The sequence below is a fragment of the Hordeum vulgare genome, chromosome 1H (assembly GCF_904849725.1).
Source record: "Hordeum vulgare subsp. vulgare chromosome 1H, MorexV3_pseudomolecules_assembly, whole genome shotgun sequence".
Taxonomy (NCBI): domain Eukaryota; kingdom Viridiplantae; phylum Streptophyta; class Magnoliopsida; order Poales; family Poaceae; genus Hordeum; species Hordeum vulgare.
The window spans coordinates 418,938,828-418,955,642 of NC_058518.1; positions in this window are offsets into that span (position 1 = coordinate 418,938,828).

The following is a 16,815-nucleotide window of genomic DNA, read 5'->3' on the forward strand; positions in this document are numbered from 1 at the left end:
TTTCCTCAGTCGACTGATAGTAATATGCGTGACATCTTACATTTAGATTGAGATACGTGCAAAAAACAAAAACAAAATCTATTCTTTCTTACCTGTAATGTCATTTGACTGAGATCTGAAATCTAAAACGTGCACGCGCACCATTTGGCGCTCGGGAGCGGCCATGCAAGAGCGTCCGATCGAACGGGCGAGAGCCTCCACGTGACACGTGGTCGGGCCGCGTCGAATCGCCCACCTGGTCTGCTCTCCCACCCCCCCCCCTCCCCGTCCCACTTGTCATAGAGAAATCTGGATCGTTAGTGAGGCGTGGTGGGTGGTGCATTTCGAATTTTGAGCCACGCTCTCGCCCGTTCCTCCCCCTCGCCCTCTCGCCCGTTCCTCCCCCTCTCACTCTCTCCATTTCCTCCTCGTCGTTAGTTTCCGTCGTCGTTGCCGTTGCGCTCGGCGAGGGAAAGCCGGAGGGACGACGCGGTCGAAGGTAGGGGCTCGCAAGATCTTTTGACAGCACAGATAAGGCCCTGCCGCTCGGAGTATTTTTGCCGACGAGGTCGAGATCGACGTCTAGGTTTAGGGCAGGCGAAGAGGGGCCGCACAAAGGCGTTGTTTCGGGCTTTGGACATAGTGAGGACGGCTACAACGACGAGGCGCAAGGCAACGGCGAGACATGTTGTTGTGCGAAGAGGGGCGCTCGGCGGCGAGTAGTTCTAGGTCGCGTTGCGGCGTAGTTGGAGGGGCCACGAGGTTATGAGGTAGGCGGCGACATCCAGGCTCCGGAGGAGGAACGGGTGACCTCCTGTGGTCGTGTTAGGGGAGCCCCGCAAGCAAAATCCCTTTCCGTTGTGGTCGTGTGGTCGTGATGCCGCCATGGATGATTGATTTGTGATTTTGCGCAATTTCCTAATGATTTTTGATTTTCCAATGTGCAACTAGGATGTTTTGTGTGTGCAATTTGTTAGTAATAGAAGCCAATTTCATGTTTAAACTAGGCAAATTAAAATGTTGACAATATTCAGTTTGTTTGGTGTTGGTGTTTGTGCAACTAGGGTTTGATGGGTTGTTCAACTAGTTTTATGTTATTGTGTAATTTATCAGTATCAGTAGCGTAGTTCAGTTTTCGTGATGTTGTGCAACTGAGCTATATATAGTGTAATCTGGCTTTATTTTTGTGTGCAACCATGGTGACTTTTATGTGCAATTTATCATTAATAGTCTGTTTGCTGTAATCAGTTTTTGTTTGTGTGTCTGCGTGCAACTAGGATTCTCCGTGGTGTGCAACTAGGTTTTTTTGTTGTGCAATTTACCAGTAGACAACGTGATACTAGTCAATGATTTTTTTTTGTTTTCTGATTGAAAATTCTGTGCAAGCAGTAGTTGGCTTTAGTGTGCAACTCGAATGCTATGATATGCAACTACAGTGCAGTAGTATGCAATTACGTTGGAGTGTTATAACAACTAGTGTGCTATAATATGCAACTAGACTGCAATAGTATTTCAACAGGTGTATTCATTGAACTCATTCTCTGTCTTTTTTTACATATCAAAAAATGAATGGCAATGAAGGGGGGGGGGTATTTTTCATCTCTATATGTTTTTGTCCTTTAATTTTGTTTATGTTTTATTCCTTTCGTCCGACACCCGACCATGCTTATTTTTTGTTATCCGCCTTTTTGATCAATGCAGGGTTCACCTAATCATGTTGGTCGACGGACTCAAAAAGGCATGCCGTGCACAAACCATGCAGTGTCGATAATGACACGGAGGCAGATGATGATCAAGTGAGTATCATACCTAGGAGCATTCCCCTATTAGATATTTTGATTATGTCACTTTCTTTGTTGCAAGCTCATCGTAAATGGTTTTGTGCGGTTTATGTGCATATATAGGTTGCTAAAAAAATTTGTTTAGTAAAAGGGAAGAGACGCAAGATGTCTCCAACTCAAGGGGAAGTTGGAACAACATCTGCAGTAGCTAACATTGTAATTTAGAATTATTTTTGCCTCCTTTTTTTCATTTACACAAGTATACCAATTGAATTGGCAACACCAGTGTTTTCAGTTGGCATCATTGGTGATATAGTTTCACAAGAATACTAGTTAACTTTGCATTGTGCACTAGTGTTTAGTTTTATAGTTGTTTTCGAGGGGAGTACTCAAAATTTCGCATAGTTATGTACAAAATATAACATGAGTTGGCATCCCCCCTCTTGTAATTGGCATGTGTCTAACTTTGTATTTTTTTGCATCCATTGTTTTACGTTGATTGTTTTGTGCTTTTTCCAAGGTATATTAATTCACTTGCCAACACCAGTCTTTTCATTTGGCAAACTTAGAAATATAGTTGCACAAGAATAATTCTTAACTTGGCATTTCTGCAAAATTTTCCATCTATTCTTTCTATAGGAAATTGGTCAAGAATATCCGACAATCGCTGTAGAGAATGTAGATCGCCCATCACAGGCTGGTAGGCTAAGGGCTTCACGAGGGAGGTTAGTCAAGCTGAATAAGGCGTTGACTCCATCCCAAAAGTCAAACCTTTGTGGGAGGTTGTTTGGTGGTCTTGTGAACATAGCTGACACATTGTCTGTGGAGCTCACCAAGTTCCTAGTCCAGAGTTATAAACCAAAAAATGGATAAATGGTAATTCCACGGAGGGGAGAATCTGTGTTGATGCCGAGAGTGTGCATAGGGTATTTGCTCTGCCAAACAGGGGTCGGTATGTCAGGTACTTTGCTGACAAGGATTCCATGTAAAGGTTTAAAGATATGTTCAACATCACTGGAAGTTCCCACCCAAAGGTGAATGAGTGGTCAAGGGGATTGAATGGATGGGTGGAAGAACTGACGATACATTTTTCATATCCTCACTAGTTGTTGCTTTCAACACATTCCTAGGCCCCACAACCAGCTTAAATCTCAGTCCCAAGTGCTACGGTGTTATCATAGAAATAGAAATGCTCGAGAATACCAACATATGCCTCTTTGTGGGAGAGCACATAAACGAACAATTCTGCGGCATGACCAAGGACAAGTAGAATGTGTGTTGCTGCCTATATCATTTGGTCGTGAGCATTTAGGATATCCAAAATACTGGTTCTTTTTGTGATTTGTTTCTTGAGTAGCATTTTATTGCAAGAGATAAAATAGTTATGTTGGTTAACCTATTTTATTCTGTTGTTGTGTGGTAGGTCCTCTACCTAGACGCGCTTGTTCATGATGTGTCTATTAGGAGTTGTCCCGTATGAGCCAATGCATGGGACACTAACTTTATGAATAACGTCGTTAAAAAGATCTGATCTCGTCCGACGTGTTTAGGAAGCTTCAAGTTAGTTCTCAAATTAGTTGACATCATATCGTTGTTCTACTTTTTTGCACAAATCTGTGTTGGTTGTTGCACAAATAGGCAAAAAAGGTTGGCACAACAACCATGTAGTTCTTGCACACAGGATCTTGTTTTGTTTTTTCCAAAAGTGTATATGTCATCACAATATTTGATTTGTTTTCCTTGTGTAACAGTTGAAGGAACAGTTCAGAGGTACAGAGCAGACCCCACTTCTTGGTGGTTTGTTGCAAGCGGAAGCATTTGTTTCATCCAAGTTACCGCAATCATACAACCCGTAGGTTAGTTATCGATCTTTTTTCAAAAAAAAATTATTTGCACATTACTTGCTGTTAGTAGCACTTTTGTAGTGTATGTGCTTGCCACACATCATCTAACTAGTTACACATGTACTGAAAAAATGCACCATGTATATAGTTGGCTGAACATCAAGGGTAGGAATATACATTTTTTGAGTTTTTTTGCCTCCTTTTCCTTTTCTTACACAAGTATACGAATTAATTGACAATCCGGTTATTTAATATTGGCATGATCAGGGATATATTTGCACAAAGATGCTTTATGACATGGTATTACTTCAATATTTTTTAATTATATATAGTTCTTTCACAAGCACTACTGCAGGAAGGTTCAAAGAGGACACGACAATCACAGACCCTTCGCCTAAATTGTGTGCGATCGAGCCATCACAAATGTTATAGTTATAGTTCCGTCGCCAATAAAGAAAAGTGTGTGCAATGACTGGTCCATCAGGCACGTTTGAGATTAGACTAGCGTGTGTTATGCAGGGCATACAGTTGGTTCTTACGAACTATTTTTGATTAGACAAGATAACACAAATGGTTCACAAAATACATATGTGTGCGAAGTACGGTATACAGTTCGCTCGAACAAATTGTTTGCGTTGATACGGTTAAAACACAAACGAGTTACCATAACAAGGTGTGTGTGATACCCGACAAACAGTTCATTCATTAGAATTGTGTGGGAAGACCAATATTAACTCAAACGATTCATACTGACAAGATGTGTGTGTTGTGGGCAGACGGTTGCTGCTAAACAATTGTCTGATATGGATGAAATCATTACCCACACTACATTAGGAAGTTCTGTTTGCCTGTATTAATATCACAGACGTTTTATTATTATGACTCGTCTACCTGCGCATCACCCCGTCTTCCTCTCTCACGTCTTGTCACCGTGTTGCTGCCCGAGGATTCCAGTGCACGCATTGTTGGAATTATGCCCTAGAGGCAATAATAAATATAGTTATTATTATAATTCCTGTATCAAGATAATCGTTTATTATCCGTGCTATAGTTGTATTGAATGAAGACTTATATACATGTGTGGATACATAGACAAACACTGTCCCCTAGCAAGCCTCTAGTTGGCTAGCCAGTTGATCAAAGATAGTCAGGGTCTTCTGACTATGTACAAGGTGTTGTTGCTTGATAACTGGATCACGTCATTAGGAGAATCACGTGATGGACTAGACCCAAACTAATAGACGTAGCATGTTGATCAGGTCATTTTGTTGCTACTGTTCTCTGCGTGTCAAGTATTTGTTCCTATGACCATGAGATCATATAACTCACTGACACCGGAGGAATGCTTTGTGTGTATCAAACGTTGCAACGTAACTGGGTGACTATAAAGATGCTCTACAGGTATCTCCGAAGGTGTTCGTTGAGTTAGTATGGATCGAGACTGGGATTTGTCACTCCGTGTGACGGAGAGGTATCTTGGGGCCCACTCGGTAATACAACATCACACACAAGCCTTGCAAGCAATGTAACTTAGTGTAAGTTGCGGGATCTTGTATTACGGAACGAGTAAAGAGACTTGCCGGTAAACGAGATTGAAATAGGTATGCGGATACTGACGATCGAATCTCGGGCAAGTAACATACCGAAGGACAAAGGGAATGACATACGGGATTGTATGAATCCCTGGCACTGAGGTTCAAACGATAAGATATTCCTAGAATATGTGGGATCCAATATGGGCATCCAGATCCCGCTATTGGATATTGACCGAGGAGTCACTCGGGTCATGTCTACATAGTTCTCGAACCCGCAGGGTGTGCACACTTAAGGTTCGACGTTGTTTTATGCGTATTTGAGTTATATGGTTGGTTACCGAATGTTGTTCGGAGTCCCGGATGAGATCACGGACGTCACGAGGGTTTACGGAATGGTCCGGAAACGAAGATTGATATATAGGATGACCTCATTTGATTACCGGAAGGTTTTCGGAGTTACCGGGAATGACGAATGGGTTCCGGGTGTTCACCGGGGGGGGACCCACCCCAGGGAAGCCCATGGGCCTTGGGGGTGGCGCACCAGCCCTTGGTGGGCTGGTGGGACAGCCCAAGAAGGCCCTATGCACCATAGATAGAAAATCAAAGAGAAAAGAAAAAAAGGAGGTGGGAAGGGAAAGAAGGACTCCACCTTCCAATCCTAGTTGGACTAGGATTGGAGGAGGACTCCTCCTCCCCTTGGGGCTCCTTGAGCCTCAAGGCAAGGCTCCCCTCCCTCCTCCTATATATATGGAGCTATTAGGGCTGATTTGAGACAACTTTTTCAAGGCAGCCCGACCACATACCTCCACGGTTTTACCTCTAGATCTCGTTTCTTCGGAGCTCGGGCGGAGCCCTGCTGAGATTAGATCACCACCAACCTCCGGAGCGCCGTCACGCTGCCGGAGAACTCATCTACCTCTCCGTCTCTCTTGCTGGATCAAGAAGGCCGAGATCATCGTCGAGCTGTACGTGTGCTGAACGCGGAGGTGCCGTCCGTTCGACACTAGATCGTGGGACGGATCGCGGGACGGTTCGTGGGACGGTTCACGGGGCGGCTCGAGGGACGTGAGGACGTTCCACTACATCAACCGCGTTCACTACCGCTTCTGCTGTGCGATCTACAAGGGTACGCAGATCGGAAATCCCCTCTCGTAGATGGACATCACCATGATAGGTCTTCGTGCGCGTAGGAAATTTTTTGTTTCCCATGCGACGTTCCCCAACAGTGGCATCATGAGCTAGGTTCATGCGTAGATGTAATCTCGAGTAGAACACAAAAGTTTTTGTGGGCGATGATGTGCGTCTTGCTGCCCTCCTTAGTCTTTTCTTGATTCCGCGATATTGTTGGATTGAAGCGGCTTGGACCGACATTACTCGTACGCTTACGAGAGACTGGTTTCATCGCTACGAGTAACTCCGTTGCTCAAAGATGACTGGCAAGTGTCGGTTTCTCCAACTTTACTTGAATCGGATTTGACCGAGGAGGTCCTTGGATAAGGTTAAATAGCAATTCATATATCTCCATTGTGGTGTTTGCGTAAGTAAAATGCGATCCTACTAGATACCCATGGTCACCACGTAAGACATGCAACAACAAATTAGAGGACGTCTAACTTGTTTTTGCAGGGTATGCTTTGTTGGAATTATGCCCTAGAGGCAATAATAAATGTATAGTTATTATTATAATTCCTGTATCAAGATAATAGTTTATTATCCATGCTATAATTGTATTGAATGAAGACTCATTTACATGTGTGGATACATAGACAAAACACCGTCCCTAGCATGCCTCTAGTTGGCTAGCCAGTTGATCGATGATAGTCAGTGTCTTCTGATTATGAACAAAGTGTTGTTGCTTGATAACTGGATCACGTCATTGGGAGAATCACGTGATGGACTAGACCCAAACTAATAGACGTAGCATGTTGATCGTGTCATTTTGTTGCTACTGTTTTCTGCGTGTCAAGTATTTATTCCTATGACCATGAGATCATATAACTCACTGACACCGGAGGAATGCTTTGTGTGTATCAAACGTCGCAACGTAACTGGGTGACTATAAAGATGCTCTACAGGTATCTCCGAAGGTGTTAGTTGAGTTAGTATGGATCAAGATTGGGATTTGTCACTCCGTGTGACGGAGAGGTATCTCGGGGCCCACTCGGTAATACAACATCACACACAAGCCTTGCAAGCAATGTGACTTAGTGTAAGTTACGGGATCTTGTATTACGGAACGAGTAAAGAGACTTGCCGGTAAACGAGGTTGAAATAGGTATACGGATACTGACGATCGAATCTCGGGCAAGTAACATACCGAAGGACAAAGGGAATGACATACGGGATTATGCGAATCCTTGGCACTGAGGTTCAAACGATAAGATCTTCGTAGAATATGTAGGATCCAATATGGGCATCCAGGTCCCGCTGTTGGATATTGACCGAGGAGTCTCTCGGGCCATGTCTACATAGTTCTCGAACCCGCAGGGTCTGCACACTTAAGGTTCGACGTTGTTTTATGCGTATTTGAGTTATATGGTTGGTTACCGAATGTTGTTCGATGTCCCGGATGAGATCACGGACGTCACGAGGGTTTCCGGAATAGTCCGGAAACGAAGATTGATATATAGGATGACCTCATTTGATTACCGGAAAGGTTTTCGGAGTTACCGGGAATGTACCGGGAATGACGAATGGGTTCCGGGAGTTCACCGGAGGGGGCAACCCACTCCGGGGAAGCCCATAGGCATTTGGGGGGGTCACACCAGCCCTTAGTGGGCTGGTGGGACAGCCCACCAAACCCCTATGCGCCAAGAGAGAAAAAATCAAAGGAAAGAAAAAAAAAGGAAGAAGTGGGAAGGGGGAAGGACTCCCTCCCACCAAACCAAGTAGGACTCGGTTTGGGGGGGGAGAGTCCTCCCCCCTGGCTCGGCCGACCCCTTGGGGATCCCTTGGACCCCAAGGCAAGGTCCCCCTTCCTCCTCCTATATATACTTTGCCACGGCAGCCCGACCACATATCTCCACGGTTTTACCTCTAGATCGCGTTTGTGCTGAGCTCGGGCGGAGCCCTGTTGAGATAAGATCATCACCAACCTCCGGAGCGCCGTCACGCTGCCGGAGAACTCATCTACCTCTCCGTCTCTCTTGCTGGATCAAGAAGGCCGAGATCATCGTCGAGCTGTACGTGTGCTGAACGCGGAGGTGCCGTCCGTTCGGTACTAGATCGTGGGACTGATCGCGGGATTGTTCGCGGGGCGGATCGAGGGACGTGAGGACGTTCCACTACATCAACCGCGTTCTCTAACGCTTCTGCTGTACGATCTACGAGGGTACGTAGATCACTCATCCCCTCTCGTAGATGGACATCACCATGATAGGTCTTCGTGCGCGTAGGAAATTTTTTGTTTCCCATGCGACGTTCCCCAACAGTGGCATCATGAGCTAGGTTCATGCGTAGATGTCTTCTCGAGTAGAACACAAAAGGTTTTGTGGGCGGTGATGTGACTTTTGCTGCCCTCCTTAGTCTTTTCTTGATTCCGCGGTATTGTTGGATTGAAGCGGCTTGGACCGACATTACTCGTACGCTTACGAGAGACTGGTTTCATCGTTACGAGTAACCCCCTTTGCTCAAAGATGACTGGCAAGTGACGGTTTCTCCAACTTTAGTTGAATCGGATTTGACCGAGGAGGTCCTTGGATGAGGTTAAATAGCAACTCATATATCTCCGTTGTGGTGTTTGCGTAAGTAAGATGCGATCCTACTAGATACCCTTGGTCACCACGTAAAACATGCAACAACAAAATTAAAGGACGTCTAACTTGTTTTTGCAGGGTATGATTGTGATGTGGTATGGCCAACGATGTGATGTGATATATTGGATGTATGAGATGATCATGTTGTAATAGAAATATCGACTTGCACGTCGATGGTACGACAACCGGCAGGAGCCATAGGGTTGTCTTTATACTAACATATTTGTGCTTGCAGATGCGTTTACTATTTTGCTAGGATGTAGCTTTAGTAGTAATAGCATAAGTAGCACGACAACCCCAATGGCAACACGTTGATGGATGATCATGGTGTGGCGCCGGTGACAAGAAGATCGTGCCGGTGCTTTGGCGATGGAGATCAAGAAGCACGAGATGATGGCCATATCATGTCACTTATGAATTGCATGTGATGTTAATCCTTTTATGCACCTTATTTTGCTTAGAACGACGGTAGCATTATGAGGTGATCTCTCACTAAAATTTCAAGACGAAATTGTGTTCTCCCCGACTGTGCACCGTTGCTACAGTTCGTCGTTTCGAGACACCACGTGATGATCGGGTGTGATAGACTCAACGTTCACATACAACGGGTGCAAAACAGTTGCGCACGCGGAACACTCGGGTTAAGCTTGACGAGCCTAGCATGTGCAGACATGGCCTCGGAACACATGAGACCGAAAGGTCGATCATGAATCATATAGTTGATATGATTAGCATAGGGATGCTTACCACTGAAACTACTCTCGACTCACGTGATGATCGGACTTGGGATAGTGTAAGTGGATCATGAACCACTCAAATGACTAGAGAGATGTACTTTTTGAGTGGGAGTTTAGCGCATAATTTGATTAAGTTGAACTCTAATTATCTTGAACATAGTCTAAGTCCACTTTGAATATATTTGTGTTGTAGATCATGGCTCACGCAAGAGTCATCCTGAATTTTAATACGTTCCTAGAGAAAGCTAAGTTGAAAGATGATGGAAGCAACTTTGTAGACTGGGCTCGTAATCTTAAGCTAATCTTACAGGCTGGAAAGAAGGATTATGTCCTTAATGCTGCGCTAGGAGATGAACCACCCGCTACGGCTGATCAGGATGTTAAGAACGCTTGGTTCGCACGTAAGGAGGACTACTCAATAGTTCAATGTGCAGTCTTGTATGGCTTAGAGCCGGGACTTCAACGTCGCTTTGAGCGTCATGGAGCATTTGAGATGTTCCAGGAGTTGAAGTTTATCTTTCAGAAGAACGCCCGGATCGAGAGGTATGAGACCTCCGATAAATTCTATGCTTGCAAAATGGAGGAAAACTCGTCTGTCAGTGAACATGTGCTCAAAATGTCTGGGTACTCAAACCGTCTAGCTGAACTGGGGATTGAACTCCCGCAAGAAGCTATCACTGACAGAATCCTCCAATCACTGCCGCCAAGCTATAAAGGCTTTGTGTTGAACTACAACATGCAAGGGATGAACAAGTCTCCCGGCGAGTTGTTTGCGATGCTGAAAGTCGCCGAGTCTGAACTCCGTAAAGAGCATCAAGTGTTGATGGTGAGCAAGACCACTAGTTTCAAGAGAAACGGCAAAGGCAAGAAGGGCAATTCGAAGAAGAGCGGCAAGCCTGTTGCCAATCCGCCGAAGAAACCCAAGGCTGGACCTAAGCCTGAAACAGAGTGCTTCTATTGCAAGGGTATGGGTCACTGGAAGCGCAATTGCCCCAAGTATCTGGCAGATAAAAAGGCGGGCAAAGAAAAATCAGGTATATTTGATATACATGTTATTGATGTGTACTTAACCGGCTCTCGTAGTAGTGCCTGGGTATTCGATACCGGTTCTGTTGCTCACATTTGCAACTCGAAGCAGGAACTGCGGAATAGACGAAGGCTGGCGAAAGACGAAGTGACGATGCGCGTAGGAAACGGTTCCAAGGTTGATGCAATCGCCATCGGCACAGTGTCACTTCAACTACCATCGGGATTAGTGATGAACTTAAATCATTGTTATTTAGTGCGTGCGTTGAGCATGAACATTATATCTGGATCTTGTTTATTGCGAGACGGTTACTCTTTTAAGTCTGAGAATAATGGTTGTTCTATTTCTATGAGTAACATCTTTTATGGTCATGCACCGAATGTGAGAGGATTGTTCATATTGAATCTTGATAGAGATACGCATATACATAACATTGAGACCAAAAGAGTTAGAGTAAACAATGATAGCACCATATTTTTGGGGCACTGCCGCTTGGGTCATATTGGTGTAAAGCGCATGAAGAAACTCCATGTTGATGGACTTTTGGAGTCACTTGACTTTGATTCACTGGACACATGCGAACCATGCCTCATGGGCAAGATGACTAAGACTCCGTTCTCCGGAACAATGGAGCGTGCAAGTGACTTGTTGGAAATCATACATACCGATGTGTGTGGTCCAATGAGCGTGGAGGCACGCGGCGGATATCGTTATTTTCTCACCTTCACTGACGATTTAAGTAGATATGGTTATGTCTACTTGATGAAGCACAAGTCTGAAACATTTGAAAAGTTCAAGCAATTTCAGAGTGAAGTGGAAAATCATCGTAACAAGAAGATCAAGTTCCTACGGTCTGATCGTGGGGGTGAGTATCTGAGTTTCGAGTTTGGTACTCACTTAAGACAATGTGGAATTGTTTCGCAGTTAACACCGCCTGGAACACCACAGCGTAATGGTGTGTCCGAACATCGTAATCGTACTTTGTTAGAAATGGTGCGATCTATGATATCTCTTACTGATTTGCCGTTATCATTTTGGGGTTATGCATTAGAAACAGCTGCATTCACTTTAAATAGGGCACCATCAAAATCCGTTGAGACGACACCATACGAACTGTGGTATGGCAAAAGACCAAAGTTGTCGTTTCTTAAAGTTTGGGGATGTGATGCTTATGTCAAAAAGCTTCAGCCTGAAAAGCTGGAACCCAAAGCGGAAAAGTGCGTCGTCATAGGTTACCCAAAGGAGACAGTTGGGTACACCTTCTATCTCAAATCCGAGGGCAAAGTGTTTGTTGCTAAAAACGGAACTTTTCTCGAGAAGGAGTTTCTCTCGAGAGAATTGAGTGGGAGGAAGATAGAACTTGACGAGGTTGTCGAACCTCTCATCCCTCTGGATGGTGGCGCAGGGCAAGGGGAAACCTCTGTCGTTGCGACGCCGGTTGAGGAGGAAGTTAATGATGATGATCATGGAACTCCAGTTCAAGTTTCTGTTGAACCACGCAGGTCGACGAGATCACGCGCTGCTCCAGAGTGGTACGGTAATCCCGTCTTATCAATCATGTTGTTGGACAACAATGAACCTGCAAATTATGAAGAAGCAATGGTGGGCCCAGATTCCAACAAATGGCTAGAAGCCATGAAATCCGAGATAGGATCCATGTATGAGAACAAAGTGTGGACTTTGGAGATACTGCCTGAGGGCCGCAAGGCTATTCAGAACAAATGGATCTTTAAGAAGAAGACGGACGTTGACGGTAATGTGACCGTTTATAAAGCTCGACTTGTGGCAAAGGGTTTTTCACAAGTTCCAGGAATTGACTACGATGAGACTTTCTCTCCCGTAGCGATGCTTAAGTCCGTCAGAATCATGTTAGCAATAGCTGCATTTTTCGATTATGAAATCTGGCAGATGGATGTCAAAACGGCGTTCCTTAACGGTTTCCTTAAGGAAGAGTTGTATATGATGCAACCCGAAGGTTTTGTCGATCCTAAAAATGCTGACAAGGTGTGCAAGCTCCAGCGATCCATTTATGGACTGGTGCAAGCATCTCGGAGTTGGAACAAACGCTTTGATGAGGTGATCAAAGCATTTGGGTTTATACAAGTGGTTGGAGAATCTTGTATTTACAAGAAAGTGAGTGGGAGCTCTGTGGCGTTTCTAATATTATATGTGGATGACATATTACTGATTGGAAACAACATAGAGCTTTTGGAGAGCATAAAAGGTTACTTGAATAAAAGTTTCTCTATGAAGGACCTAGGAGAAGCTGCTTACATTCTAGGCATTAAGATCTATAGGGATAGATCAAAACGCCTGATAGGACTTTCACAAAGCACATACCTTGATAAAGCTTTGAAGAGGTTCAAAATGGAACAGTCCAAGAAAGGGTTCTTGCCAGTGTTACAAGGTACGAGATTGAGTAAGACTCAGTGCCCAGCAACTGATGAAGATAGAGAGCATATGCGCTCCGTCCCCTATGCTTCGGCCATAGGTTCTATCATGTATGCGATGCTGTGCACTAGACCGGATGTTAGCCTGGCCATAAGTATGGCAGGCAGGTTCCAGAGTAATCCAGGAGTGGATCACTGGACAGCGGTCAAGAATATCCTGAAGTACCTGAAAAGGACTAAGGAGATGTTTCTCGTGTATGGAGGTGACGAAGAGCTCGCCGTAAAGGGTTACGTTGATGCAAGCTTTGACACAGATCCGGACGACTCTAAGTCACAAACCGGATACGTATTTATTCTTAATGGGGGTGCAGTAAGGTGGTGCAGTTCCAAGCAAAGCGTCGTAGCAGATTCTACATGTGAAGCGGAGTACATGGCTGCCTCGGAGGCGGCTAAGGAGGGTGTCTGGATGAAGCAGTTCATGACTGATCTTGGAGTGGTGCCAAGTGCACTGGATCCAATAACCTTGTTCTGTGACAACACTGGTGCCATTGCCCTGGCAAAGGAACCAAGGTTTCACAAGAAGACCAGACACATCAAACGACGCTTCAACCTCATCCGCGACTACGTCGAGGAGGAGGACGTAAATATATGCAAGGTGCACACGGATCTGAATGTAGCAGACCCGCTGACTAAACCTCTTCCACGGCCAAAACATGATCGACACCAGAACTGTATGGGTGTTAGATTTATTACAATGTATTTCACATGGTGATGTGAGGGCTAGATTATTGACTCTAGTGCAAGTGGGAGACTGTTGGAATTATGCCCTAGAGGCAATAATAAATGTATAGTTATTATTATAATTCCTGTATCAAGATAATAGTTTATTATCCATGCTATAATTGTATTGAATGAAGACTCATTTACATGTGTGGATACATAGACAAAACACCGTCCCTAGCATGCCTCTAGTTGGCTAGCCAGTTGATCGATGATAGTTAGTGTCTTCTGATTATGAACAAAGTGTTGTTGCTTGATAACTGGATCACGTCATTGGGAGAATCACGTGATGGACTAGACCCAAACTAATAGACGTAGCATGTTGATCGTGTCATTTTGTTGCTACTGTTTTCTGCGTGTCAAGTATTTATTCCTATGACCATGAGATCATATAACTCACTGACACCGGAGGAATGCTTTGTGTGTATCAAACGTCGCAACGTAACTGGGTGACTATAAAGATGCTCTACAGGTATCTCCGAAGGTGTTAGTTGAGTTAGTATGGATCAAGACTGGGATTTGTCACTCCGTGTGACGGAGAGGTATCTCGGGGCCCACTCGGTAATACAACATCACACACAAGCCTTGCAAGCAATGTGACTTAGTGTAAGTTACGGGATCTTGTATTACGGAACGAGTAAAGAGACTTGCCGGTAAACAAGGTTGAAATAGGTATACGGATACTGACGATCGAATCTCGGGCAAGTAACATACCGAAGGACAAAGGGAATGACATACGGGATTATGCGAATCCTTGGCACTGAGGTTCAAACGATAAGATCTTCGTAGAATATGTAGGATCCAATATGGGCATCCAGGTCCCGCTGTTGGATATTGACCGAGGAGTCTCTCGGGCCATGTCTACATAGTTCTCGAACCCGCAGGGTCTGCACACTTAAGGTTCGACGTTGTTTTATGCGTATTTGAGTTATATGGTTGGTTACCGAATGTTGTTCGGTGTCCCGGATGAGATCACGGACGTCACGAGGGTTTCCGGAATAGTCCGGAAATGAAGATTGATATATAGGATGACCTCATTTGATTACCGGAAAGGTTTTCGGAGTTACCGGGAATGTACCGGGAATGACGAATGGGTTCCGGGAGTTCACCGGAGGGGGGCAACCCACTCCGGGGAAGCCCATAGGCATTTGGGGGGGTCACACCAGCCCTTAGTGGGCTGGTGGGACAGCCCACCAAACCCCTATGCGCCAAGAGAGAAAAAATCAAAGGAAAGAAAAAAAAAGGAAGAAGTGGGAAGGGGGAAGGACTCCCTCCCACCAAACCAAGTAGGACTCGGTTTGGGGGGGGGGAGAGTCCTCCCCCCTGGCTCGGCCGACCCCTTGGGGATCCCTTGGACCCCAAGGCAAGGTCCCCCTCCCTCCTCCTATATATATGGGGCTTTTAGGGCAGATTTGAGACGACTTTCTCACGGCTGCCCGACCACATACCTCCATAGTTTTTCCTCTAGATCGCGTTTCTGCGGAGCTCGGGCGGAGCCCTGCTGAGACGAGATCATCACCAACCTCCGGAGCGCCGTCACGCTGCCGGAGAACTCTTCTACCTCTCCGTCTCTCTTGCTGGATCAAGAAGGCCGAGATCATCGTCGAGCTGTACGTGTGCTGAACGCGGAGGTGCCGTCCGTTCGGTACTAGATCGTGGGACTGATCGCGGGATTGTTCGCGGGGCGGATCGAGGGACGTGAGGACGTTCCACTACATCAACCGCGTTCTCTAACGCTTCTGCTGTACGATCTACGAGGGTACGTAGATCACTCATCCCCTCTCGTAGATGGACATCACCAGGATAGGTCTTCGTGCGCGTAGGAAAATTTTTGTTTCCCATGCGACGTTCCCCAACATGCTTGTGATGTGATATGGCCAACGATGTGATGTGATATATTGGATGTATGAGATGATCATGTTGTAATAGATAATATCGACTTGCACGTCGATGGTACGACAACCGGCAGGAGCCATAGGGTTGTCTTTAAACTAACGTTTGTGCTTGCAGATGCGTTTACTATATTGCTAGGATGTAGCTTTAGTAGTAATAGCATGAGTAGCACGACAACCCCGATGGCGACACGTTGATGGAGATCATGGTGTGGCGCCGGTGCAAAGAAGATCATGCCGGTGCTTTGGTGATGGAGATCAAGAAGCACGTGATGATGGCCATATCATGTCACTTATGAATTGCATGTGATGTTAATCCTTTTATGCACCTTATTTTGCTTAGAACGACGGTAGCATTATGAGGTGATCTCTCACTAAAATTTCAAGACGAAATTGTGTTCTCCCCGACTGTGCACCGTTGCTACAGTTCGTCGTTTCAAGACACCACGTGATGATCGGGTGTGATAGACTCAACGTTCACATGCAATGGGTGCAAAACAGTTGCACACGCGGAACACTCGGGTTAAGCTTGACGAGCCTAGCATGTGCAGACATGGCCTCGGAACACATGAGACCGAAAGGTCGATCATGAATCATATAGTTGATATGATTAGCATAGGGATGCTTACCACTGAAACTATACTCAACTCACGTGATGATCGGACTTGAGCTAGTGTAAGTGGGTCATGAACCACTCAAATGACTAGAGAGATGTATTTTTTAGTGGGAGTTTAGCAAGTAATTTCGTTAAGTTAAACTCTAATTATCTTGAACATAGTCTAAGTCCACTTTGAATATATTTGTGTTGTAGATCATGGCTCACGCGATAGTCACCCTGAATTTTAATACGTTCCTAGAGAAAGCAAAGTTGAAAGATGATGGAAGCAACTTTGTAGACTGGGCTCGTAATCTTAGGTTGATCCTACAAGCTGGGAAGAAGGATTATGTCCTTAATGCTGCGCTAGGAGATGAACCACCCGCTACGGCTGACTAAGATGTTAAGAACGCTTGGTTAACACGTAAGGAGGACTACTCAGTAGTTCAATGTGCAGTCTTGTATGGCTTAGAGCCGGGACTTCAACGTCGCTTTGAGCG